The sequence below is a fragment of the Podarcis bocagei genome (assembly GCF_964188305.1).
Source record: "Podarcis bocagei genome assembly, chromosome: 9".
Classification (NCBI taxonomy): Eukaryota; Metazoa; Chordata; class Lepidosauria; order Squamata; family Lacertidae; genus Podarcis; species Podarcis bocagei.
The window spans coordinates 65,928,886-65,955,251 of NC_138134.1; the positions used below are offsets into that span (position 1 = coordinate 65,928,886).

At 43.8% G+C, this 26,366-nt stretch overlaps 1 protein-coding gene across 5 annotated transcripts in view; it reads right to left on the reverse strand.

Annotated features, from left to right (window-relative positions):
• The window catches only part of ARHGAP24 (Rho GTPase activating protein 24), a 461,665-nt gene that overhangs the window by 122,927 nt on the left and 312,372 nt on the right, over positions 1 to 26,366 (reverse strand). Inside the window, exon 1 of one of the 5 annotated variants that reach the window (XM_081207052.1) lies at positions 21,781 to 22,169. The exons of the other annotated variants lie outside the window; for them this stretch is intronic. The gene's annotated coding sequence lies outside the window, so the exon portion shown is untranslated. Of the gene's footprint in view, positions 1 to 21,780; positions 22,170 to 26,366 lie in introns of those variants that run through there. 5 annotated transcript variants of the gene reach the window in all.

Below are 26,366 nucleotides of genomic sequence, written 5' to 3' on the forward strand. Positions count from 1 at the left end.
GTCACTATGAGACATTTTTGCAGTAAGTAGCAAATAAAGGTAATAAACAACAGCAGCAAAGGCTCACATGTTGCCACATCCTGTTGGTTGCAGCCAAAATCCATCTAAACAGGGTTAACACAGACCAGTCCTGTAATTTTCATTTGCACACATGAGAATCAAATCGGCTGAATGTAATACGAACTGCTATTAATTTAATCCCTTCACAAGTCTTCACTACACACATGCCCAATTTATAGTGTAGACCCAAAACTGTGTTTCGGTTGGTAAAGTAATTAATAAAGACCAAATGCGGATACTAATTAATGTATATGCCACATTAAAATCAAGTACAGAGACTATGTTGTCTCCAAATTACCTTCCTTAGGTATCTCCCTGCTTCTCTGAACATTAATACGACAAGTGTATTATTAATACGCCATGATTACAGCACTTATAAATGAATAATGTAACTCCTATTGCACATATTAAATCTATTATTCAGCAGAAGATCTTCAGTGACAAAATGCCTGTGGTACAGGCTAGTGCTGAACGCCAAGGTAACATTACAGCATTAATTTAAAGTGCTGTTGTTAAAAGAATGTTAAATAAATGCAAACATGTTAGTCATCAGTTAAACTTGAGTTAATATTTGGATCTCGCTCTTCCAATAAGCAATGCTGAGCTGAAGGCGGCTCACAATAATCACAGTAGTATGAAAAAACATTGCAGTCATTATAACATCAATCACAATAGCATATCAAGCAAAAACAACAACAACAAATTCATCAAAACAATTCATAGAATTCAACAAAGTCACAGAAACTCATAGTATTGCCAGAATGCTTCTGAAGTTGAGCTAGTAGGGGGTTCTGAGAGGGCAATTGTAAGAAGTACGACAGGGCAAGAAGACTTCAATGTAGATCAATCATGCTTTCAAGTACAGGGGTACCTTGGTTCTCAAACGCCTTGGTACTCAAACGCCAAAAATCCAGAAGTAAGTGTTCCAGTTTTCAAACGTTTTTCGGAAGCCAAACATCCAATGCAGTTGTCAGCTATTGTTTCTGGGGCGCCTGCACCAATCAGAAGCTTCTCCTCGGTTTTCAAACATTTTGGAAGTCAAATGCACTTCCGGAAAGGATTATGTTTGGTGCTTTTGTTTTTGCTATTTATTTTGCAATTTTGTTTTTGAGGCTTTTTCGGTTAATTTGTTTTTGTGACTGTGCGGAACCCAGTTCAGCTACTGATTGGTTGATTGTGTGACTGCAGAAAGGGATAAAAGCCCCCCATCCAAACAATGACTTTCATCAGGGCAGGGAAGAAAAAAATAATAATTTTAATTTTTATCATCTACAATACATTCTTATTTATTTTATACTACAGTACATTGATTATTGCTTTCATTTTATGGATCAGTGGTCTTGTTAGATAGTAAAATTCATGTTAAATTGGTGTTTTAGAGGTTCTTTTTAAAAGTCTGGAACGGATTAATCCATTTTGCATTACTTTCTATGGGAAAGCGTGCCTCGGTTTTGGAACACTTTGGTTTTGGAACGGATTAAGTTTGAGAACCAAGGTACCACTGTAGCCTTCATTTAAAAAGGACACACAGGGCTGTATTCAACTAACCAGCCCCATCAATGGAAGCCCTGCTTAAGGACCTCTGCTTGCACAACAGGGCCTTTCCCCCAAAATTGGGCTCATGGAAGGGTTGAGGAAAAACCCCAAGACAGCATGTGGGGAAGGGGAAGGAGTCCCATTCCATCTGGCAAGCTGGAATGCTTGCACAAATGGAACAATTAGTGTGTTGTTGAATTCTATCCACAGTGTATTGACCAACATTTTAAACTTGTTCTTCCTTGTCATAGATTTGGAAGGGACCATGATGATCATCAAACCCAAACCACCTGCAATGCAGGAATATGCAGCTAAGGGGGTATCGATCCTGCAACCCTGGCATTATCATCAGCACCATCTAACCAACTGAGCTGTCCAGCTGAGGGTTATATCCAATGCTAGTCTTATCCAGAGCACAGCCATAAATACTACTGGAAGTGACTAAATTAGGTCTATTCATTTCAACAGATCTTCTCCGAGTCAGCTTATCACTGGATATCACCTTTAGGGTTGCCATATGTCCGGAATTTCTGGGACATAGCTGGGATTTGGTCATCAGAAATAGTGTCCGAGCAGAAATCACTGAAATGTCTGGGGAAATCTGCACATATGGCAACCCACGTCGGAAGTGTAGATTTTGGTGAATGTGATTAAAAATAGCTGAGAAACTAAAAGAAGCTCAACAACTTTGTCAAGAAAAGCTCAATGACTTTTGTGTCCAGATTGTCACCTTTTGAAATATGAAACCCCTTACCTTAATGTCAGGATCTGACATGAAATCATTTAATTGTGAAATTTCATGGACAGGAATTCATGGAATTTGCCCATTTGGGGGACTGAGAAAAAGAAAGCAAAACTGAAAAATGAAACCACTTACAGGTATGGAAGCGTGTGTTTTTTGTAAGACAGGCTTAAGTCAAACACACTCTTCAAAGTATTATCTCATGAACTACAAGATCAACTTGTAATCTTTTCATATATAAACTTTCCAGAGAACAGGCGGAAATACTCTCACAACAGAGGTTTGATAAGAAGGATAGTTGCTTAGAAGAAGAAAGGAAGTGTTCTTTTCAGAATTACAACATGCATACATGCTTTTAAGTCCATTCCATGTTCCTTTTTTAAAAAAAATACGCTATTTCAAGGGTACACCTCAGGGCAAATGGTTTGAATCCAACAAATCCTTGTTTGTTGGGATGCAAGTACATTATGCATGTACGTAATTCCAATATAAAAGGCAGAAGTATAATACTCAACACTGTCATTGGGGAGCCCAAGCAGGACATGTACAGGAAAAGAAACCTAAATCAAGAACAGTTTTTACATTCCATGTTCCTGAGCAGGAAGTTAATCATTCCAGAGCCTGGCTGTTTCCCCAGCTGAAATCTCCTTACTCAACGTCATTTCTGTATGAATTTTCATACAGGCATGATGGAAAAGCAATCTAGACTGAGGGCTGCTTTCTTTCTCACGTTTTTTGTTGTTAATGTAAGATGAGAGACCAGTGACCTACATCTAACAGCTTCAAATTCTTCTTGCAGAAGACTTTCCTTTGCTAGTCTGGACAGAAACTGAAGGTAGGATATTTAAAAACACACAAACCAGCTTGTCTTCTGGAAACGGAAGGCACTACACAATGAGCAGATTAAGCTGCTGAAAAGGCAAGCTTTGAAGTGGAGTATTTTACATTGTTTTTCTGTTGCTAGTTTTGTAAAGGCCAGTGTAAACATAGCACCTTGTTTCAGGGGTGTTTTGGATTTCTGAACCAAATTTTCAGGAGTAAGAGAAAAAGACACACTGTGTTGTTCAGTGAAGGTTCAATTTCCTACAATGTAGCACATCTGTGAAGTTCAGCTGAGCTTTTACATCCCGAATTAAGGGAGGAGCCTTGAGAGGAGAGGTAAGTCACAAAGACAGAGCCCTGAAGCGTCTTTGAACACCAGTCTAGTTACACTGGTGACAATTACTGTGATCCCACAATGGGCTGCTTAAAATCCCATTGGCCTTCAAATATACAGTGGTACCTCTGGTTAAGAACTTAATTCGTTCTGGAGGTCCGTTCTTAACCTGAAACTGTTCTTAATCTGAGGTACCACTTTATCTAATGGGGCCTCCTGTTTTGCCGCATGATTTCTGTTCTCATCCTGAAGCAAGGTTCTTAACCCGAGATACTATTTCTGGGTTAGCGGAGTCTGTAACCTGAAGCATCTGTAAACCGAAGTACCACTGTAGTGGGATCCAGAGTGTGTACTTTCAGGAAGTAAGTTCCATTGATCTCTGGAAGATTTACCTCTAAGTAAAACATGCTTTAGATCAGGCTAGGAACCACTAATGATAAACAGCTAAAACTGAACATATGTGTATTATACATAACACACATGAACAAATCAGAAAGATAAACACAGCTGCACACATACAGATATATGAAAACACAGTAATTTGCTGATAAAGAAGATTCACTCTGGGGATTAGCACCCTGAATGGTGATTTGGTCCCTGAGGATCCCAGTAATCTCACATCCAAGGGGCTGAAGATGTCCATATCTGCGTAATGTCAGTGTCAGATGCGACCAGACCATCATGTGTTTTTAAGCTTCAAAGATTTCCCTGTGAAATCATGTGCTGGCCTTGAGAGTGGCACATGCCAGTCAACTATAATTGCAACTTTTTACTGGCAGTTCACATTTTTTTAAACGACAACAATAACAACAAAGGATCGATCAGGAGAGCTGCAATTCTGAAAATAATATCCTCTCGTGGATACGTGCAGGGTTTGAAGGAGAAATGGATATGGAGCTTCAGGAATCTCATTAAAATGAGCTTCTTTCATTTATGGCAACAGAAGCAGATGTGGCTCTGCAGAGCTTGACGAACACTTACAGGTACAAAAGGAATAATGGAAAGTTTCCCCACTCCCCCACCAGCTATGGGATCTGGCTCTATGGAATTTACTTTTTGCAAAAGGTTAATCCCTTGAGTTATTTGCTTCAGGCAGACATCACTGCTCAAACACATGCTGCGGTGTGTTGGAAAACACCCTGGGGTGCCCCTGCAGCTCCTGAACTCGGAGCATCCTCCGGTATGCGCAGCTCTGGAAAAGGCATTTCCCTTCCTCTCCAGTGCGCTTCAGCGACATGTATCAAATGATATATGCACACTAATCTACCATAACACAGCAAGAAACATGAGACACCATAGAGCTATTCTACGTATTTATTTACGCACTATGTACAGACAAAGGAGTCATGGCGTCCTTTTTCTCCAGCTCTGATAAAAGAACAGGAACAAGTAAAAGCAAAAGTACAGTACAAATGTGGGACGTGGGTGGCACTGTGGGTTAAACCACAGAGCCTAGGACTTGCCGATCAGAAGCTCGGCAGTTCGAATCCCCGTGGCGGGGTGAGTCCCCGTTGCTCAGTCCCTGCTCCTGCCCACCTAGCAGTTCGAAAGCATGTCAAAGTGCAAGCAGATAAATAGGTACGACTCCGGCGGGAAGGTAAACGGCGTTTCCATGCGCTGCTCTGGTTCGCCAGAAGTGGCTTAGTCATGCTGGCCACATGACCCAGAAGCTGTACACCGGCTCCCTCGAAATGAGCGCTGCAACCCCAGAGTCGGTCACGACTGGACCTAATGGTCAGGGGTCCCTTTACCTTTACCTTACAGTACAAATAGTACATACAGCAGAAGAGATAAGACTGTCTTCCATTCCCACACTCTTCCCAGACAGGCATGTGATTTACACCAATCTCATCTGCAGCATCGGAGGCGTGAAATACTAACAGGGTTAGTACAGTTCAGGGTTCCTACAGCTAGGATGAAGAAAGGTCAGAATTCGTTCCGGAAGTCTGTTCAACTTCCAAAATGTTCAAAAACCAAAGCACAGCTTCTGATTGGCTGCAGGAAGCTCCTGCAGCCAATCGGAAGCCACAGAAGCCCCATTGGACGTTCGGCTTCCAAAAATAGTTTGCAAACTAGAACAGCCACTTCCCGTTTGTGACGTTCAGGTGCCAAAACGTTCAGGAACTAAGCTGTTTGACTTCCAAGGTACGACTGTACTTCCAGCTGCCTTCTTAACACCTTTCATAAAGCCATCCTGCCTGTGGGCCAGCAAATTATTATGGATTTGATATTGATTCCACCACGGTTAAGAATTAAAACAAGACCTGATGGTCCGTCACTGGAAGTTCATTGTCAATTTAGCCCCAGGAAACTTTGTCCCATCCAAACTCATTGTTGTCTAGTTATAACTGATACTCTTCTTTTAATGAAGCCATCAATACTGGGCTCGGCTTCAGAGGTGGCCTGTGTAGGTCTAGGAAATACTAACTATTAATCTGGGCAGTTACTTAGCTATTGCCTGTTAATTTATCTGACAAGCAAGATGTGAAAAGTGTTCTCCTTGCATACAAGGGCAGGTGGCGGATGTATGATGCTGCAACAGAGAGATGCCACCCGTAAGGTTTTGGGGATATTATTAGTTGCTTCCTGAGAAATAATCACTGTAAATCCTTTCTTGCAATACATCTCCATCATCCCATCCCCCAACTATATTTCATAATGCCTCAATGCACTGCAGTATTTCAGCATGCTCTCAACAATTTCTCCCATTTCCCATAAAAAACCCTCCCTTGTTCTGTAATTTATCTTTTGCACCCTGTTCACTTAAAACCTGGTTGAGCAGCCATCCCCCATTTTGGGCTGCGTTAGATTACCTGCCTTCATTTTTTTAAATAAAAAAAATCAATTTTTAGAATACATTTTTCACAGAGAACTGCATATTTTTGCAATTTTTCTCCTCTCCACCCTCCTCGGCAATATGTATCTCCTCATGGGCACTAGCATTAAAAATTAAAGCCAATCTTTAGATTTTCATCTCGTGGATAAGTTGTGTTTTGTCCCTTTGCATCATGATCTTTGAAAGTGCTTTACAGCCTGAGTACTGAAGCTTAAAAACACTATTAGCTGGTCCTTCTGAACAAATGCTAGGTTAGCTGCAAGCCAAACACCAAAATGTTTCATGTGGTTCTAATTGAAATGGGTGACAGCACCTCCTATGTGTTCTTCCCAGCGATATGACAGGAACCAGGAAAGCTATCAAGTGACAAATGCCTGCAGATTCCACAATGCAATATTATTTACTTAGTACTTCACCTGTGAAAATGAGACATCTTAAACCTATACCTTATATAAAAAAGCACAACTTCAATTCCACCACTAATCAATATAGCTAATTCTACATTGGCATACATTTAAGGAAATTCACATTTGCAAATATGCCACAACCTCTAGGAAAGCCAATGACCAAATTAACTTCTGCTACTTGCTACCCTAAACAACACATTGGACACTTTTAGTACAAAACCTCATTTTTTGCTCGGATTATTTTATCGGCAATTATATAAGGCGTCTTGTTGGCTACTGAGAGAACAGGTTGCTGTACTGGTTGGGACACTGTCCTGATTCTGTTGGAATATTCTAGAAGAAACTTGAAAATGGTCTTGAAGAAGTTGCTAGGCAACAGAAAATTTCCCCAGCAACAGGTGTCCTTGTGGTCAACTAAGTCTGGGTGAGTGCAAATGAGCATGCGAATGAGTCGGCATTAGGTCTCTGGCTGGATGGCTAAAAGAGAAAAAGATGATGGTGCTTTATTTGCTACCTTTGAAGGTGACCCGGAAACTGCAATTAATCCAGAATGCAGCAGCTAGACTGGTGACTGGGAGTGGCCGGCAAGCCCATATAACACCAGTCCTGAGAGATCTGCTATGGCTCCCAGTACGTTTCCGAGCACAATTCAAAATGTTGGTGCTGACCTTTAAAGCCCTAAACGGCCTCGGTCCTGTATACCTGAAGGAGCGTCTCCACCCCTATCATTCAGCCCGGACACTGAGGTCCAGCGCCGAGGGCCTTATGGCGGTTCCCTCATTGCAAGAAGTGAGGTTACAGGGAACCAGACAGAGGGCCTTCTCAGTAGTGGCGCCCACCCTGTGGAACGCCCTCCCATCAGATGTCAAGGAAACAAGCAGCTATCTTATCTTTAAAAGACATCTGGAGGCAGCCCTGTTTCGGGAATTTTTAAATATTTAATGCTGTATTGTTTTTAACACTCAATTGGGAGCTGCCCAGAGTGGCTAGAGAAACTCAGCCAGATGGGCGGGCTTTAAATAATAAATTGTTGTTGTTGTTTTTAATGACCAGTGTAAAGTTTTGTAAATAATAAAGACTCTGAGAAACAGAACCAAACGGTGTTTTTCCCTGCTATGGGAATTTCACTAAGAGATAGCTAGAATACTGCTGCTGTAAAGAGAGCCAGTGTGGTGTGTGGTTAAGAGCGGTGGACTCCTAATCTGGTGAACCGGGTTCGCGTCTCCGCTCCTCCACATGCAGCTGCTGGGTGACCTTGGGCTAGTCACACTTCTCTGAAGTCTCTCAGCCCCACTCACCTCACAGAGTGTTTGTTGTGGGGGAGGAAAGGAAAGGAGAACGTTAGCCGCTTTGAGACTCCTTCGGGTAGTGATAAAGCGGGATATCAAATCCAAACTCTTCTTCTTCTGTAAAGAAGTAAAAGATGAGGGAGAACTTTTCTGTAAAAGGCAGAAAGAAATGGAAACCCAAGAGTGGATTGTTCACACACCAACAGATCCAACTAGTTCTTCTGAAGTTCTGAGCTTTTTCTCCTCTAACCACTTTTATTTCCCTCACCCAGAGCTTTTTTCCAGCTGGAACTCGCCAGACCTCAGTCCCGGCACCTCTCAGGTGTGCGCCATTGCCATGGTAAGAGAACAAGGTGAGTCCAGACACTTCTTTTTCGAGAAGAATAGCACTGCCCACATTACTCATCTCCACCTGCTTTTGCCTTTCAAGGCAGTGAATGCATGCTTTTCATAAAAGGAAATTCCTCCACCAGCAGAGCTCTCAACTAACACAAAACCCACTAACTATATTAGCAGTTTGGTCAGCACTTCAGTCTCCCCTGGGATGTGAAAAACCGCCAGCCCTTGCGGTACAAATGACTCCCTGGTTCAAAACTGTAAACACATAGATCTCTGAAACGGTCTGCTTCCTGTATGGTTAGCATAAATTACTGCCTCTGAAGCAGTCCCTGTTTGTAATGTGGCACTTGCACCTTATTTAAAGCAATAGGGAGCAACTGGCAAAAGACGTATTAAATCAGCAGCACTTCAAATCCCACAGGAGGCAAAGGAAAGAGGAAGAGATAAGATATAAAGGCTCCTTAATAGGCTTAAGAAATCCATAAAGTCCTTTCAGACAGTGGCAGAGCAACCTTCAAATAGACCTGGGAGGCAAAACCCAGTTTGGGTCCATGTAGCAAGCATTAAGGGACGCGGGTGGCACCGTGGGTTAAACCACAGAGCCTAGGACTTTCCGATCAGAAGGTCAGCGGTTCGAATCCACGCGATGGGGTGAGCTCCCATTGCTCGGTCCCTGCTCCTGCCAACCTAGCAGTTCGAAAGCACATCAAAGTGCAAGTAGATAAATAGGAACCGCTCCGGTGGGAAGGTAAACAGCGTTTCCATGTGCTGCTCTGGTTTGCCAGAAGCGGCTTAGTCATGCTGGCCACATGACCTGGAAGCTGTATGCCGGCTCCCTTGGCCAATAAAGCGAGATGAGCGCTGCAACCCCAGAGTCGGCCATGACTGGACCTAATGGTCAGGGGTCCCTTTACCTTTACCTAGCAAGCAAGAAGCTGAAGACAATGAACGGCAAAAAGAGACAGGAAACAGTGGACAAGGAATAGGGGGATTATTCAGGCCCCTCCCTCCAAAAAAATATATTTCCTTGATCATTTTTTTTAATGGCCTTCTCTGCAACTCAACATTTTCACCTTACTGCCTACATCATCCCAGTCATTTAGGGATCACATAGAGCCAGAGGATTGGTAGTGGGACAATGATGAGTGGTCAGAGGGAGAAAAGGAATCAGATTGGGAGGAGGAGGTGACGGAAGCTGAAGAGGTAGCAGGATTTAGTGGGCAGGAAGAGTATGTGGCAGATAGCGGTCCAGAAGCAGAGGATGGAGTGGAAGGGAGCCAAGAGGCAGAGATGAGTCAGGCTTGTGAGGAAGGAAGCCAGGCTGCTTCCACCACCTGCGGCTGCAAGCTCCCCTCCCCTCCCCGAGATCTAAATGCTATCACTCAGCAGCTCACCTGAAGCCCAGCTGCTGCTCCACCTGGCTCATCCTTCCCTCGTTTTTGGACAGTGAAAAAGACGTGCAATCCTGAGAGGAAGTGAGGAAAGAGTGTGCCGCTGGCGACCGACCATCCAATTGCCGGCACATGGGGAAGTGAGATGGTATGAAAGTAATTGGGAGCAGCTGCGCTGACCTAATGAGAATGGAACAGATCTGCAGGAGGTAATGGGCTCTCCTTAACCGGTAGAATTTAAGAAGAGGCTAGATGACCACCTGTCAAGGATGGTGCAGTTGCAAGATTCGTATGCTAAGGAGGTTGATATGCATGACCGCCAAGGTCACTTCCAAGTCTATAATGTCATGGTTCATTGAGTTGGGGTGCTATATTACCCTGGAGCAAAAATGGAGAGGAAATTTGATTCGGTGCACGTTTAAAGTCGAACCTGTCAAATCTGCACTTTCTGAACCAAGATGAAAACTGAAACACAGCCCTCAAAAGTTGCACTGATCTGGGTGTTGGTAATGCAGCTCTCCAAGCAATGTTTCAAAAAATACACAAGTTAGGGGAAAGCGTGCATAAAAATGAAGGTTTTGGTGATAATAACATACAAAAACTGCTTGTAACATTTAGAGAAAATGGCTTGCAAAAAAATGTTTACGCCAATCAAAACTTCATACAAAGATGTGTTTGTTGGGAGAAATTTGCACTAAAGTGCTGATTAATTTTCATGAGTTGATTTTGAATGGCAAACTGCTCCAAAATGTGTGGAACTGTAATTTAGACTGGAAAAATGAGAAATGGATAGAACCAAAACTGACTCTGGGTATTTGAATTTTATTTATGTTTAATACAAGCCATCTTGGAATTTTTCTGGTTTGAAATCAGGAATAGAAATGAAAGTGAAATAACAGAGTTCCAGGCAAGTCTGACCATACTGAACTTTGGGGGCGTAACTCAAGGGCTCTCCGGTTCTGCAGAATTTGACACCTATAAGTCATGGATGGGATCAAGAGAGAGCAAAAGCATCTATGGTGCATGGCAAACAAAGCTGGTCCTGGGGCTGCAATGATGGTGTTGTGGGTTCTTGTAGCCTACAGAGGTACTAATCATGGAATCAAAAAATTGTAGATTTGGAAGACACTCAACGGGTCATCTAGTTCAACCCCCTGCTATGCAGGAATCTCAGCTAATATGTCCCTGGCAGATGGCCATCCAACCTCTGTTTCAAAACCTCCAATTGAGGTCCACCACCTTCTGTCACTAAAAAGCTGCCTAGAGTCACGTGCATTCTCCATTCTAGGCTACTGTTCAGGGCTAAGATGGTGCACTCTGCAGGTGCCTGGTTAGATATTAAGATGATTGCAACCCAGAAATATTCTAAGGGCTGTACCTCCATGATACTGCTGGAGCGCTGGAGCATACCTTAGACCTGAGAAAAATGCTTGGGGGGGGGGGGGAATCGAGTTCTTAATCCTCTTAAAATCCTACTGTAAAACAGAAAAGCGCCTCATATTCATACTTCTCCAATGTCCAATAAACATTTACTCAGAGAGAAAGTTAAAAAGCCATTTAAACAATAGGAGCCCAATCAAAACTGCCTCATCTTTCTGTTCTACTTCTAAATTGTAATTGACTGCGTGGCTTGGGGCAGATTAGCGCTATGCACATCACACAAACACACAAAAATCACCTGCCTGTTGGGCGAAAGACAGCACAGTTAATATACGTCTTCTTGTAATAGCTGTAATTTAAGAGGCTGAAAATTAATCTCTTAAATATCGACCAGCTATGCCTTGTAATATATTTAGTGCTTATCTAGCAAGCTACCCAATAGCTTTGCCCCATATTTTTTAAAGCTTCCATTTATCTTTATGGCAATGAATTGGCTCCTTGCTATACATCACACCAAGCATTACCCTCCCGTCATACGCGAAAGACCCCGTCTCCTCTGTGTTTTGCTGGGTTTGGGGTGCTGGGGTGGGCACACGTGTGTGAGTGTGTGTGTGTGCAAGTAATTCTCCGCATTGGCCTCTCTGCACAATCAGGACCCAGATGTGTTATTCAGATGCCTTACTAGCAAGGTTGCAAGCACACTGAATGTGCTAAAAAGCGCACTGAGTATAATGACTGGAACGCAAGAGAAGCGCATAAAACTGGAAAGGGAAGAAGATGCTCCCAGAAGGACAATCCAAGGTGCTTGTGCTGCGTAAAAACCCTTAACCCATGTCACTTTATTTTCTGTTTTATTCATCAAGAATAAACCACCTTTCTTCAAAAGAGAATAAGGCTATCAAAGGCTGCTGGCAATGATGGCTATGTTTTACCCCCAAGATGCCTCTGAATGCGAGTTGCTGTGAATAACAAGAGGAAGAGAGTGCTGCTGCAATCAGGCCCTGCTTTCCGGCTGCCCAGAGGCATCTGGCTACCCGCAGTGAGTGATGGGTGATGGATTAGATGGGCCATCGGCCTCATCCACCAAGCTTACCGTGGGCTCTTATATCATGGCAGTGAACAATCAAGATATGACAAATGGTCGCACAACCATAAAATATAGGGAAAGCAATGCATTAAAAGGCATCACTAACAAACAACATTAAAAGGCATCCTTTGGCAATCTTCACAGAACTCTAGCCCAATGGTTGCCATTAATTTGATTTGAATTAATTTTATAATGAAATGATTTTAGACTGTTGTATTATTTTATTGTTGTTAGCCGCCCTGAGCCCAGCTTCGGCTGGGGAGGGCGGGATATAAATAAATTATTATTATTATTATTATTATTATTATTATTATTATTATTATTGATGCCGGATTCTTCAAATGTCTCTATTTTCCAGATTTACAGAAGCCCATCCCAATTTCTGATCTGATCCCAGAATGTCCCAGTTTTCCTTAGGACGTCCCTATTTTCATAGGAGAAATGCTGGAGGTTATGGAGTTATGCGATCCCTGAGCCAAAGAGACAAGTAACTATATTACCTCTAGAAGACATCAGAAGGCAGCCCTATATAGGGACGTTTTAAAAACAATGTTTAGTGTTTTATTGTGTTTTATTATGGAGTGGCTGGGGCAACCCAGTCAGATGGGCGGGGTATTATTATTATTAGCCCCTATTTTTATTGGAGAAATGTTGGATGGTATGGGATACAGCAGAAGAAACTGACCAACTTAAAATGTCTAGGGCTAGGCAGACTGAAAAGCTTTGACCTAGGGAGGAAGGCATTGTAGGGTCAGTGGCATCTCTAAAGTGAAGGTGTTCCCAAAACAGGGTGTGTGTGTATTATGGAACCATAAGAATGAGCTCCACCACAATGCAATCTCCTGCAATCAATTGCTTGCAGAGGGCTTCCCCCTCCCATCTCCTTCCATTGCTCCGTCCATTTTGCTCTTTGCCCCCACTTTCCTCCTCCCATTCTTCTTCTCTTCCTTGGGGCTTCCCTCAACAGCGTGAAATTAGCCCACCCTACTGTGTGGGATGCTGACCAATCAAACATCCAACCCCATCTTTGTTTTCTTATGCCCGTGAATTGTGTGACGCAATTATGCTTTTGTGCTAATGTTTTCCCAGTATGGTTTAGAAGAAGTGTTTTAAGGCAACCTGCTCACTCCCCCCAAATAATAATAATAATAATAATAATAATAATAATAATAATAATAATAATTTATTTGTACCCCGCCCATCTGGCTGGGTTTCCCCAGCCACTCTGGGCGGCTTCCATAGAAACCAAAAAACACTAAAATATCATACATTAAAAACTTCCCTGAACAGGGCTGCCTTAAGATGTCTTCTGAATGTCAGGTAGTTGTTTATCTCTTTGACATCTGATGGGAGGGCGTTCCACAGGGCGGGCGCCACTACCGAGAAGGCCCTCTGCCTGATTCCCTGTAGTTTTGCTTCTCGCAATGAGGGAACTGCCAGAAGGCCCTCGGCGCTGGACCTCAGCGTCCGGGCAGAACGATAGGAGTGGAGACGCTCCTTCAGGATAATAATCATGGCACTCAACAAGACACATTCGATGACAGTAAAACCCAAGGGTGGCATATGTTCCATTGCTGATCTATGAGCTGGCTTGCAGCACTTTTCAGAAACCAAAGAGGAGAGATGTCTGTGGTGCAAGCATGGACAGTGTAGGGAGAAGAATCAGTTTTACAACCCAGTTAATTTCACTCTTGACTGTTGAACGGGGTCACATTTCATTTCCTGTTCCATAAAAGAATGGCTTTAAAAAGAAAATACCAAGTTCACGCATCACCGTTTCTCAATGGGCCTTTTCTACAGATCCCTGTACAGGCAACTTCTTGTCTACTTAGAGATATTTAGTGCTGCCCTTTCCATCTTGGATCTCATTTTTGCCAAATATTTCCAGTCTGTGACCCGTACTTTTATTTCTAGAGACTGATGAGAGATCAGAACACAAGCAATCATCTTTTTTTGTTTTATTTCACGCCAGCCCAGAGATCAACGTGGCAAGAGATGGGAGGAATGAAATCAATGGAAACAAAATGAACTGTATCTTTTTCATCCTGGCACAGTAATATTCGCTACTGCACACGTCAACGCTTAACTGCGTTGTCCGTAACCTACCTGACAGCCACAGAGTTCGTGTATAAAGCCTTGGCATGTGATAGCAAGACATGGACTGAAGAACAGGGACGCCTATTTGGAATAGAATCTAGAGCATCACCTCTTTCTAAACCAAACGACAAAGAGTATACTTAACCAGTCCTGAGCAGTAGCACAGGGAGTTGTCTTAAATACCACACCCAACAGTGCTGTCACTGGAAACAGTCTCCAGCATTGCAGGTTGGGGGTCTTTCCTCGGTTCTTCCTGGAGTTGCCCACCCCTGGACCCATTGGTTTGTGAGGGTTATAGTTGAAACAGATTATCTTGGCCCATATCCATCTGGATTCATGCCTGGTCATGGGCCTGAATCGCATTGGTTGCCCTGATTAGGTTTGATGAGGCCCTAAGCTACTGGAGGTAATGGGGCCCTTTATATGTCCAGCTCTCCTTTGTCAACAACAAATTGCTGCTGTTTTTTGTGTTGAATATATGCTATATGGTAATTTATGGACCTAATAGGTATCGAAAGCCATTTGAACATAACAAAATATGTATTTTATCAAAGTACATCCAGGTTTTTCCCCCTTTACATTTTTTGGGGGCCCCCAAGAGAGGGGGGCCTTAAGCTATAGCTTGTTTAGCTTATATGTAAATCCGGCACTGGCCCTGATGGATAATTTTGGGCACAAAAGTAGGTATACTGCTATAGAATCTACTTTCTTTGTTCTTGACTCAAGATCTCATCATTCACAATATCAGTAAAGAAAAACAATCCTTTTATTCTTTCCAACTGCCACACTGTTCTTTCCTACAGCCAGCTGACGCGCAGACGCAGCTTGCAAATGTGCATCCCGCACGGATCACGTTCGCAACCTGAGTGTCCACTGTATTCTTCTACTTAGTGTATGTGTGGGTATGGCTCCCCTTTATCACATACATAGCCCAACAAGACAACAACAGGAATCCACTGACAGTATACAAATCAATCTGGGTAACCTGATTCAGAAACACACACACACACCCCACTCACATACAAAAACAAATCTCACTACAGCCAACCAAAGACAATCAAACACACCCTAGGCCACCTCAACCTCTCTCACCACCAAGGAAATACAGTGGTACCTCCAGTTGCAGACGGGATCCATTCTGGAGCTCTGGTTGGATCCCAAGGTCTCCACAACCGGAGGGACCGCTTCTGTGCATGCGTGTGCAACAAAACCCAGAAAAATACTTCTGGGTTTGCTGTGCTCACATCCTGAAGGATACACAACCGGAGGTGTGCATATCCAGAGGTACCACTGTACAACAAGTGAATAGTAAGAGAACCCAAAAGCCCTAGCAAAATTTCAAAGAGAAAGCAGCAAAGAAACACTTTCACCCAGAGCAGCCCACAGACAGAGCCCTTGAGCAACAACTCACTTCTGCATTGAAACTTTATTTCCCTATCCAAGCCTGACTTCAGATGCTCTCTGGAAGTGACACAGCACCTTTCTGTTTGGTTTGCCACCTAGTGGCTAATGCTGAACAGGTAACAGAGCATTTAAGCTGAACATCTATATATACTAAGCAATGGGCCCTGCACCTTAAAAGCATCCAAATCAAATGCATAGATCATCTCAATGATCCTTCCAACAGCTTCACAAAACAAGCTAGTAGTATTTATATAAATCATCCATGTATATCTATATACTGAATTTCTGAAAACCCTCCACATCGTTTATTAAGGTCAAGTCTGACTAGCCGCCGGCCACAGTTTCTACCTCTCTAAGGTTCAGGTAGAACCCACCTCAGCACCACCTCTGCCTTGCAGTTCTGGGGTGCAACTGCAGAAGAGACCAAGCATTCAAACCTAGAACTTCTTTCACACACAGTGAAATGGATGGTATCTTTAAAAAAAGCTGGCAGTAGGGAAAATCAAGCAGTCCACCTGGCAGTCAAAATTCTTGTTGGATACAAATACTGCAACCCCCCCCCCCCCGAACACTAGAGGATGCAAACAACTTTCATAACATAGAAAAGAAAAAGGGAAGTGACTTTTATTTCCAGTAAAAAAAAGGTAAAGGGACCCCTGACCATTAGGTCCAGTTGTGACCGATTCTGGGGTTGCGGTGCTCATCTCACTTTACTGGCTGAGGGAGCCGGCGTACAGCTTCCAGGTCATGTGGCCAGCATGACTAAGACACTTCTGGTGAACCAGAGCAGTGCACGGAAACACCGTTTACCTTTCCGCTGGAGCGGTACCTATTTATCTACTTGCACTTTGACGTGCTTTTGAACTGCTAGGTTGGCAAGAGCAGGGACTGAGCAACGGGAGCTCACCCCGTCGTGGGGATTCAAACCACTGACCTTCTGATTGACAAGTCCTAGGCTCTGTGGTTTAACCCACAGCACCACCCGCATCCCTTTTTATTTCCAGTACTTGACAGCAAAAATAACTTGAGCAGAAGCAGCAAATATGCCCAGGATCTATTTTACAAGACTAAAATTGCCCCAGCAAGGGGCCAGATTTTGGTTCTATGTCTTTGCTAAACCTCCCACAACCCTGGGTTAGGTTTGTGAACTTGATGAACAGCTGGAAAGGTCGCTAAGGTACACCAAACTGCACCACGACAGCTTTCTTCTTGTGTTACCAAGATGGGTCATAGCCGGCGAACAAGCTATGAGCAGCACAGACTTGCAAAGAAAAGGGTGAGAAGAGTGTTCTAGACATTCCAAAGTCAAGGAGATAAGAAATGTAACAAGCAGCGCAGTCCTGAATGCTGGAACAATGGTTCATTATAAGCTGCTTGACACAGTGTCAGTCTACTTAGCCTCTCCTATCTAACCTGGCGCCCTCTAGACATAATCCATAATCCTCAACCAGTGGCTGTGCTCCTCTGGGGTTGGCTGGAGTTCCAGCTCAACAATATCCAGAGTTCACCAAGTTGAGGAAAAGCTAGTCCGCTCTGATTGCCAGGAGATTCGTTTCACTGGGGTTGTGAGGGACTCAACCTGCGACCTCCTCCATGTAAATCCCACACTGTACCACAGAGCAATATTCAACTATGTTTTACTCAGAGTAGACCCATTGAAATGAATAGCCATGATTAAGTTAAGTCCATTAATTTCAATAGGTCTGCTCTGAGTAACACTCAGTTGATTACTACCCATGATAATAACTTGATTAAAGCTGTGGTAGATGTCCTACTCCTCCACATTCAGAACCTTTGCATTCTAGACCATCTTCCAAGATTTTGTGGGGACTTGGGCAGAGGGAGAGCGTAGGTATGGTCACTGACAGGCCCAAGCAGAAGGGAGGGGAAGCCGGGTACACTTGCCCTGGGCCTCAGAAGGCTAAGCCAGTTTGGGTTTATAACTTTATTCTAGCAAGGCTCTCACCCTGGGCCTCATATAAGCTCTGTATGGGCCAAGTCACTGAGGAATATAGAAGGGAGAAAGTTGCACAATCACAGACGCTGCTAGTTTCCTTAACTGCAAAAAAAAAAAAGGTATTTCTTGCACCTGCTCCTCAGTGAAGTCTGTTCCTTGCCCAACTTTCCAGCCTCCAGTGACAGCCATGTCAACATATTTCAAAAGGCTCTCTCACTCCCCCCTAGTTTTCAAATCTATTTCCCCAAGGAATAAAAGTGTTTCTTCTGAACCATCCCTTTTCACTCTCCTGACCATATTTTTTTATTCAACTCTGTCCAGCGTTTCCCAGCTCATGTTTACTTTGCATATTCCGGTGCCATTCAGAACTTCCACTGGGTGGAAGAAGAAAACGCTTCTTCCTATCGCAACAGTGCCCTTCATGCTATCCCAACTAGGTTTGTTCTGAGAAAAATTCTAAGGGAATCACATCTCTAACTGATCTGGCTCTGAGATGTCATGCCCAATGTTGCTTCTCTCCCATGACCAAAGTGTGTCATTGTGCAGTCAAGGAAGTTAGCAGAGACTGCGCCCAAGAAAGGTATAGCGCTGGCATTCTTCACAATCATTCCTGCTCAAGGGGAACAATATTTGCCCTGCCCCCGTGGCTTCACAGTTTGAAACAGCCGCACCAGAAACCACTGGTGCGCAAATATGCCAAAAGGACTCATCTAATGAAGCTTTTATGCTGCGGTACATTTCGCTGCAAAGTTTACTTTTTCCCTTAGCACCCAATAGACTGGTCCGTGACCGAATCCTTTGATGGAAACTCAGTTGTCGGCTGTCAGTTGAGGACTGCTACTTTATTTTGCATTCAGAAGGTTGAGCCGACTTTCCACACTGTGAAAAGGGTGAGCAATGCAAAGTCACCCTTTGCGGATGCTCTAAATTCATTCAACATAACAAGGCTGCACAAAGCCAGAGCAGAACTGTGACAAATGGCAGAATAGCCTTTCTTGCTTTCCAAACAAAGACACAAGCAGCAGAGCTGCAACAGCTCTTATTAGTGGAAAGTGGACAAACGTGCCCTTTGAGGTTAATAACTCTTAAACTAAGGACTAAGCATCATTCACGCACATAAATAAGGCAGAAAACATTTACAGTAACTAGGCAATGCATAATGCGATGGGACATTTGGGCCGTAGCAATTCTAATTAACCTTCTCAGCTTGTTACTTGGGTTTTATTTTCCTGAAGTGTTTTGGTGATGTTTGTGCAGTGTGGATACATAACAGTAATCCCTTCTCAAGCACTCGCATGATTTGCAAAAGTGGGTATGTATTATTGCTTTAGTGGTGGGCTTCAGGACAATAAATGAACTGCAGCAACACCTTACATATATCCAGGTCTGTCTGTTTTGGAACCTTCTGCCATATATGGAATCAGCTGGCTTAAGTCATGGGGAGACATAATGGGAGCCAGCCAAGGATTCCTTGAGGACTAGGCCCAGACAAAAGGCTTTGCCTGGTGAGGTGTAAGACAGCCAGTTCAAACAGAGAAAGGGTATCTTAAGCACAGCAGCTCTAAAACTATGGTCTAGGGATGCAATTCAGCTCCCCCTTTGGATAGGGACAAGGCATCCTATATACTTACTTCGGAAAAAGTCATGCTTAAATTACAATGCGGTGGAATGAAAGCATCCACATATCTTTCATATCAGCCATCTTAGCTACTGTTTACAGAAGGCTTTGGGGCAGAATGATTTGGCCAAGACAAGGAGGAGTGGGATTTGTGGATTATATTAAGACAGGTGTTAGGGACGTGGGTGGCGCTGTGGGTTAAACCACTGAGCCTAGGACTTGCCGATCAGAAGATTGGCGGTTCAAATCCCCATGGTGGAGTGAGCTCCCGTTGCTCGGTCCCAGCTCCTGCCCACTTAGCAGTTCGAAAGCACGTCAAAGTGCAAGTAGATAAATAAGTACCGCTCCTGCGGGAAGGTAAATGGCATTTCTGTGTGCTGCTGTGGTTTGCCAGAAGCGGCTTAGTCCTGCTGGCCACTTGACCCGGAAGCTGTTTGGTCCTTCAGATGTTTGCACAACTCCCATCATCCCTGGTCATTGGCCATGTTTACTGGGGCTGATGGGAGTTGTAGTTCAACAACATCTGGAGGGTCAAAGATTCCCCACAACTGCATTAAGGGATCCCCTGTCTGCTAATTCGCACACTGCAACAGAACAAGAGAAAGTCAGGTTTTGTTTACCATGACTCTCTGAGTTAAGAAAAGAGGATAGTAGGGATGATGCCATTCCAGCCATGCTCCACAACACCTGCAATTATAGCTAGAAACATCTCAGGCACCTGGGATGCCCCTAGGATGGGTACCTTAATTATTCATTTTGCAGTTTCAAATTACACCTACCCTAAGCGCCTGTCATCACAAGATGCATAGTCAAATGGCAAACAAATCAGCTGTTAACCACCATGCTTGCAGTCTGTTTCCGATTCCTTTTGCAGGAATCTTCAGGAAGGCTGGGACCAAACAGCTTTGGCATCCCCAGTATGGCAATATTTAGTCATCTACATAACGTGTGTGTGAATTTATGTGTGTGTGTGTGTGTGTGTGTCTGTGCAATGGCCAATTGTTCCCTGACAGCCTCCCAATATTCTGCCATGCTGCTAGTGCAGCCAACATTCAGTGGGTAAGTTTAGCTCACGTGTCAGTGGCGTTCCTGAATGCACCTCTCCATTCATTCCAACGTGGAAAGGTAAAGTACTACACTTAGGGAAACTATTAGAGCGGAGTGCAACATACCTTTATTTACCGAGCACACAAAGATGTACTCTGTGCTAAGAGGTCTTGTGATATGCAAACTCTCTCTGTGCAAATCCCTTCCCTATCCTGCTTCCCAGTATTTATGCTAGTTTAAAATGTAAGAGCAGATCAGTAACCCTTGTGGTTGTAGGGAGGGAGGGCACATGAAGATGTGTGGAAAGTTGTTGCTACCTGAATGTGGGTTCTGGTATGGGTCTTCTTCATAAAGATAAGTTCCCTTTCATACTGCCCAGCGCTTCATCTCTGTGCCTTTATACAGTACACCTGTTGAGAGCATCTGCTGATATTTGAGCCTACAACATCCTCACTTATGCCATGAATAATAACACTTGGGAAAAAATCCCTAATTTGGGAGAAGGAGATTCCAAAGCAGAAAAATAAAATTACATTGCAATAAAACTGGGTGCTATTTTCCTAAAGCTGCATGATTTATTCCAGTTACAAAGTTTGGATTTCCTATTAGAAGGATTCAAGGACTAGGGAGTCCCAGGCCCCATCACCTTTGCTAGAATCCTATTTCACACACATCTCAAGTGCTGTTAGTTAGGTCATTGTGCCATAATTTCGAAACGGAGAGTTTGCATATGCCATACCAGCCTTATTAGTAAAGGTAATGCACATGTAAGCAGAGATATATCAGCTGACTTTTTTCATGTAGGCATATAACACTGCAGCAAGCGGCTATGTTTACACAGGTACATTATCTCAAATAAAAGGTAAGTGTTACTGGGGCTACCCAAACATTCTTCACCTGTGTGTGTCAAAGTTACTGCTAGTTTACAGAGTTCAATTTTACTAATGGGAAACGACAATAATAAACCCTGAATGCAGTAAAAGGGGGTTGGGAATCCCACAAGTTTCCCTCTAAAGTTTGGGTCAGTAATAAACACTGCACAATCCTAAACACAACATGCCCTCCAAATGAACACAGGGATACAATCACAGGTGAGCAGTGCATCTGCTAGGTTTTGAATGTGCAAAGAGAGTTGTTGAAAAATATAATTTGCTTGAAAACAAATCAAGAAGCAAAGCCCCATCACCTGCCCACTTTGACTCTCCCAATCCTCAGCATCGAATCTGGTGTGTTAGGAAGGATTAGGGCACAGACAGATTTCCGAGTAAAGCCACACACAAAAAAGTCTTCTAGACTTTGGCAGGGTTTGGAATATATGAGATGTTGCTAGAGCTGAGGCAACAAGCATCTCCACATACAGACACACACACACCCGCCCCTAAGCAGCTGGAGCTGGAAACATGCAAGAAATTAAAAGCAAGACTGAACTCTCACCTTCCTCAAGCAAGTATTCCCCGGGAGAGAAGAGCCAGCTACAAATGCGGACACCTCCAGCGCTGCCAGCCCAAACTGCTGCTGCTGCTGCTACTACGAGCTGCTTCCCAGCTCAGCCGGCTTTGCCTCTTGCACTCCCACTATCTGTGCGCTCGCTGCAATTTCTCCCATGACTCCATCGCACAGGAATGGCAACAACTTCTCTCTCACTAACACCGGTGTGGCACTGGCAACACACACACACACAGAGAGAGAACTGTTGGGAGTCAGGTGGGGAAAGAAGGCAAGGGCGGTTGCAAGGTGAACAGTGGGAGCCCAAAGAGGGGAATGGGACCCCCGCCCCCGCCCTAAACGCCTTTGGAAAGGCTCGGCTTTGAAAGCAGCGCCGAGCTATATAAATCACAGCTTGAGACAAACGGGAGGTCAGGAGAGCAATGAATCAGAGAGTCCAAAAGGGACACTGACTCCGAGCCAGCCTGCAGACACAAGAAGCCTCTCCCGACTCCAGTCATAAACAAAACAGGGGAGAGGGGGAAAAATTTTAGACTACAGAATTTGTCTTCAAGTACCGTGTGGCCAGAGCCATTGAGTTTTGATGGAAGTTAGGTGCTTGTTGTAATGGAGAGAGAAAGGTGGGGGAAAGCACTTTAGCTATTAAAGAAAGATCAGATGAAAGATGCCCATATACAGCTGTTTATTAAAAAGTCTACCATTTCGTGAAAAACTTGTTTTGGACACGTACATAAGTGACTTTATACTTCTTTGATGTTTCGACTCAGTTCCTGAAGAAGGACTGCAAAGGAGGATGTTGGAAGGAAGCTCTCTCTCTCTCTCTGCTTTTTTCCAGATTTAATAGCTGATGGTTGCGAAAGGAATTTGTGGAATGAAACCCTGAAAGTCTTAATCAGATGGTAGCTGCGAGTGACGGCGTGCTAAACTTAACTCCTACTTTTTCTCCTCCTTCTGAGACACAGGATACAGGGTTAGCTGATTTCAATTGGGGTGGGGGGGTTGCATGGGAAAGGCAAAGCAGTGGATTGCGTCCCAAGCGACTCAAAAGAGTGCAACTTTGGAGAAAAGACCAATAAAAATGTGTGTGTGTTTCTGTGCATTTATATACAAAGCAAGGTAAGATTTAAAGAAGGAAAACAGTGCACTGAAAGTGCTGCAGAGAAATGTAAACACTCCCCCTCATACATTAAGAACACCTAGTATTAATTCTCTGCAGTCAAGATGTTTTACTTATGTGCATTGTTTGCCCTTAACTTACTGATCTCTTTGAAAAGACCCTCTGTTACAGTTTCAGTACAAGAGTTCTCTCCTAGCCACCCCGGTTCATTCCCACAGGCTGCAAAATCAAGTGGCTTATTGTGTAGGAACTAAAAATAGCTATTATTATTATTATTATTCAAGCACTTGCCGGAGTTACCCTTGGGCTGAATGCCATGTGACCAGGCAGCTAGTTAACTATCAGAGAGCAACAAGAGAGACTAAAAAGTGCCATTCAGACCATAGCTGAAAGCTAATCTGTAAGTGGAAAGGGATCAGCAGAGATGTGCAGGGGGGAAATGGACTGGAGACTAACACAAAAAGAAGCGAAATGACTGCATCCTAAAACTCACCCCCCCCAAAAAAACCCATACTCTGAGAGCATCTTTTCATATTTTGACCCATCTTCACTAATAAAATAATAATAAACTAGTCGGATTAAGTTGAATGATTTTCCCATCCCACCCCTCTGCCAAAGGACCTTGGGAATCATACATCACTTGAAGGTCATGGGAATGATTTTTTTGGGCCCTGAGTCATTTCACAGAACATAGGAAGTTGCCTCTTAAATAGAGAAATAGACTATTTGTCCATCCAGTCAAGGGACATGGGTGGCGCTGTGGGTTAAACTACAGAGCCTAGGACATGCCGATCAGAAGGTCGGCGGTTCGAATCCCCACGACGGGGCGAGTTCCCGTTGCTCGGTCCCTGCTCCGGCCAACTTAGCAGTTCGAAAGCACATCAAAGTGCAAGTAGATGAATAGGTGGGAAGGTAAACGGCGTTTCTGTGCGCTGCTCTGGTTCGCCAGAAGCGGCTTAGTCATGCTGGCCACATGACCCGGAAGCTGTACACTGGCTCCCTCGGCCAATAAAGCAAGATGAGCGCCGCAACCCCAGAGTCGGCCACGACTGGACCTAACGGTCAGGGGCCCCTTTACCTTTACCATCCAGCCCAGTAATGTCTTATGGGCAGCAGCAGCTGTTTCCCATTGCTGGCTACCTCATTATTCTAGCTAGACATGGCAGGGATTGAACTCGACACCTTCTGCATGCAAAACAGGTGCTTCACCACTCTACAGTCCCATCCCTCAAACAAGGTAGGGGGAACCTGTGGTCCTCCAATGCTGGTCTCCATCAGCCCCAACCAGAATGGCCAATGGGATGATGGGAGTTATAGTTCAGGGCCAGCAGTCTCCCATTCCAGTCTTCAACCATAAATCCCAAGGTTCTTTACTCAGGAATCATGAAGGTTAAGTAGTTTTGAAATCGTCAAGTTCACAGCGTGAGCACCCTCACATTCCCCCTAAGTTTGCCATGCTAAACACGGTGGGTGGAGGAATTACAGTGGTACCTCGGGTTACATACCCTTCAGATTACAGACTCTGTTAACCCAGAAATAGTACCTCGGGTTAAGAACTTTGCTTCAGGATAAGAACAGAAATTGGGCTCCGGCGGCGCAGCAGCAGCAGGAGGCCCCATTAGCTAAAGTGGTGCTTCAGGTTAAGAACAGTTTCAGGTTAAGTACGGACCTCTGGAATGAATAAAGTACTTAACCCGAGGTACCACTGTACTTGTGGCAAAACAAGACAAGGCAACGTTCTTGCAATTATCAATTGTTTGAATGGCTCTTTAAAAGTAAATTTAAGGCAGACTGGGGCCAAATAGTAAGCAGAAGTTTTATTTTGAGTCAGACCATTGATCCACCTATCTCAGTATCGCCTACGTTGACTGTCCAGAGTTTAAGACAGAGGACATTCCCAGGTAGCTTAATTGGTAAAGCACAAGACTCTTAATCTTCAGCTTTGTGGGTTTGAGCCCCGCTTGGGCAAAAAGATTCCTACATTGCAAGGGGTTGGGATTAGATAAGCTTCTTCTTCCCTTCCAAGTCTACAATTCTCTGATACTGTGATTCAGAGCTCCATCTGGAGATGCTGGGAAGTGAATCTGGCACTGGTGATTTAACATGCATTTACAGCCCTTCATAAATCTGGATTGAGACACTCCTGTGGAGAGTAGAAAGTCATCGAAGGTGCCTGTCTCAGCTAGGGCCAGGGCCTTTTCAGTACTGGCCCCAACTTGGTGGAACGCTCTGTCACAAGAGACTAGGGCCCTGCAGGACTTGACATCTTTCTGCAGGGCCTGCAAGACAGAGCTGTTCCGCCTGGCCTTTGGTTTGGACTCAGTCTGACCCTTATGTTGCCCTCCCCTTATGGTCTTGATCTATCGGCTACTTTTAAAATGAGGCTGCGTTTTAACCTGTATTTTAACCTGTATTTTAAATAGGTTTTTCTTTTCTTCCCCTATTATGTTTTTACTGGGATTTTATTGGTGTTAGCCACCCTGAACCCGGCTCTGGCCAGGGAGGGCTGGGTATAAATAAAATTATTTTTTATTATTATTATTATTATTATTATTATTATTATTATTATTATTATTATTTTCTAACTTGGCCCTCACTAGCAACATTTCTATATCATCTTCCCACCGAAGTACTCAAGCAGTTCCTATTTTACAAAAATGGCTTACAATCCAAGATACCTGATATGAGCACAGTCCTGATAGCTTTTTGAGAATTATTTGTGTGTAGTATCCAGGCTTTCACAGCAAAATGTTCATGACATTACGTTTTCCGTATTCACCATGAATGAAAGCTGTGGTTACTGTTGGTGTGCTAAGCAGCATTTTCATTAGCTTGCATCACAGTGGTGTTTGTTTGTTTTTTTGTAAAATGGGGATAATGTGTTTCACCTTAGAAGAGTAACTGTGTAAGTAGCATGGCTACAAACAGATCATCTTATGGGGCAGGCATCTACCGTAGGTCCTGTTCACTCTCAACAAAACAAGCAACCTCCAGCTCATATCTGCCTCTTTCATTCTCTCCCATCATCCTGGCAATCACTCATTAGCCTGTCACATTGGATGGACAATTGCTTCTTTTGGGTGTCAGATGTGCTGAGCTGAGTCACAAAGTTTTTATAGTTTTAGCACCTGTTAGCCTTGCAATGCCAACAAATCAATGGGAATGGGATCTAGATTCCATTCCACTGTCTGCACAAGCTGACTGTTAAAACACAGTCACGGTTCAGAACCGAAATGCCATGCTGCTTGTATTTAAGCTAGTTTCAGCCCAATCTTCTGTGCATTTACTTGGAAGTAGGGCAGACAGACAGTGTTCAGCTATGGCTACCTCTGAATATGTAGGATTGCGGTCTTTGTCCTATTGGCTCTAGCTGGAATAAACATGTTAACTCTATTATTATCTGGCAGAAAAAGGGAGTTGCAAATTTAAAATAATTTGGAAAGTGATTAAAAATAAG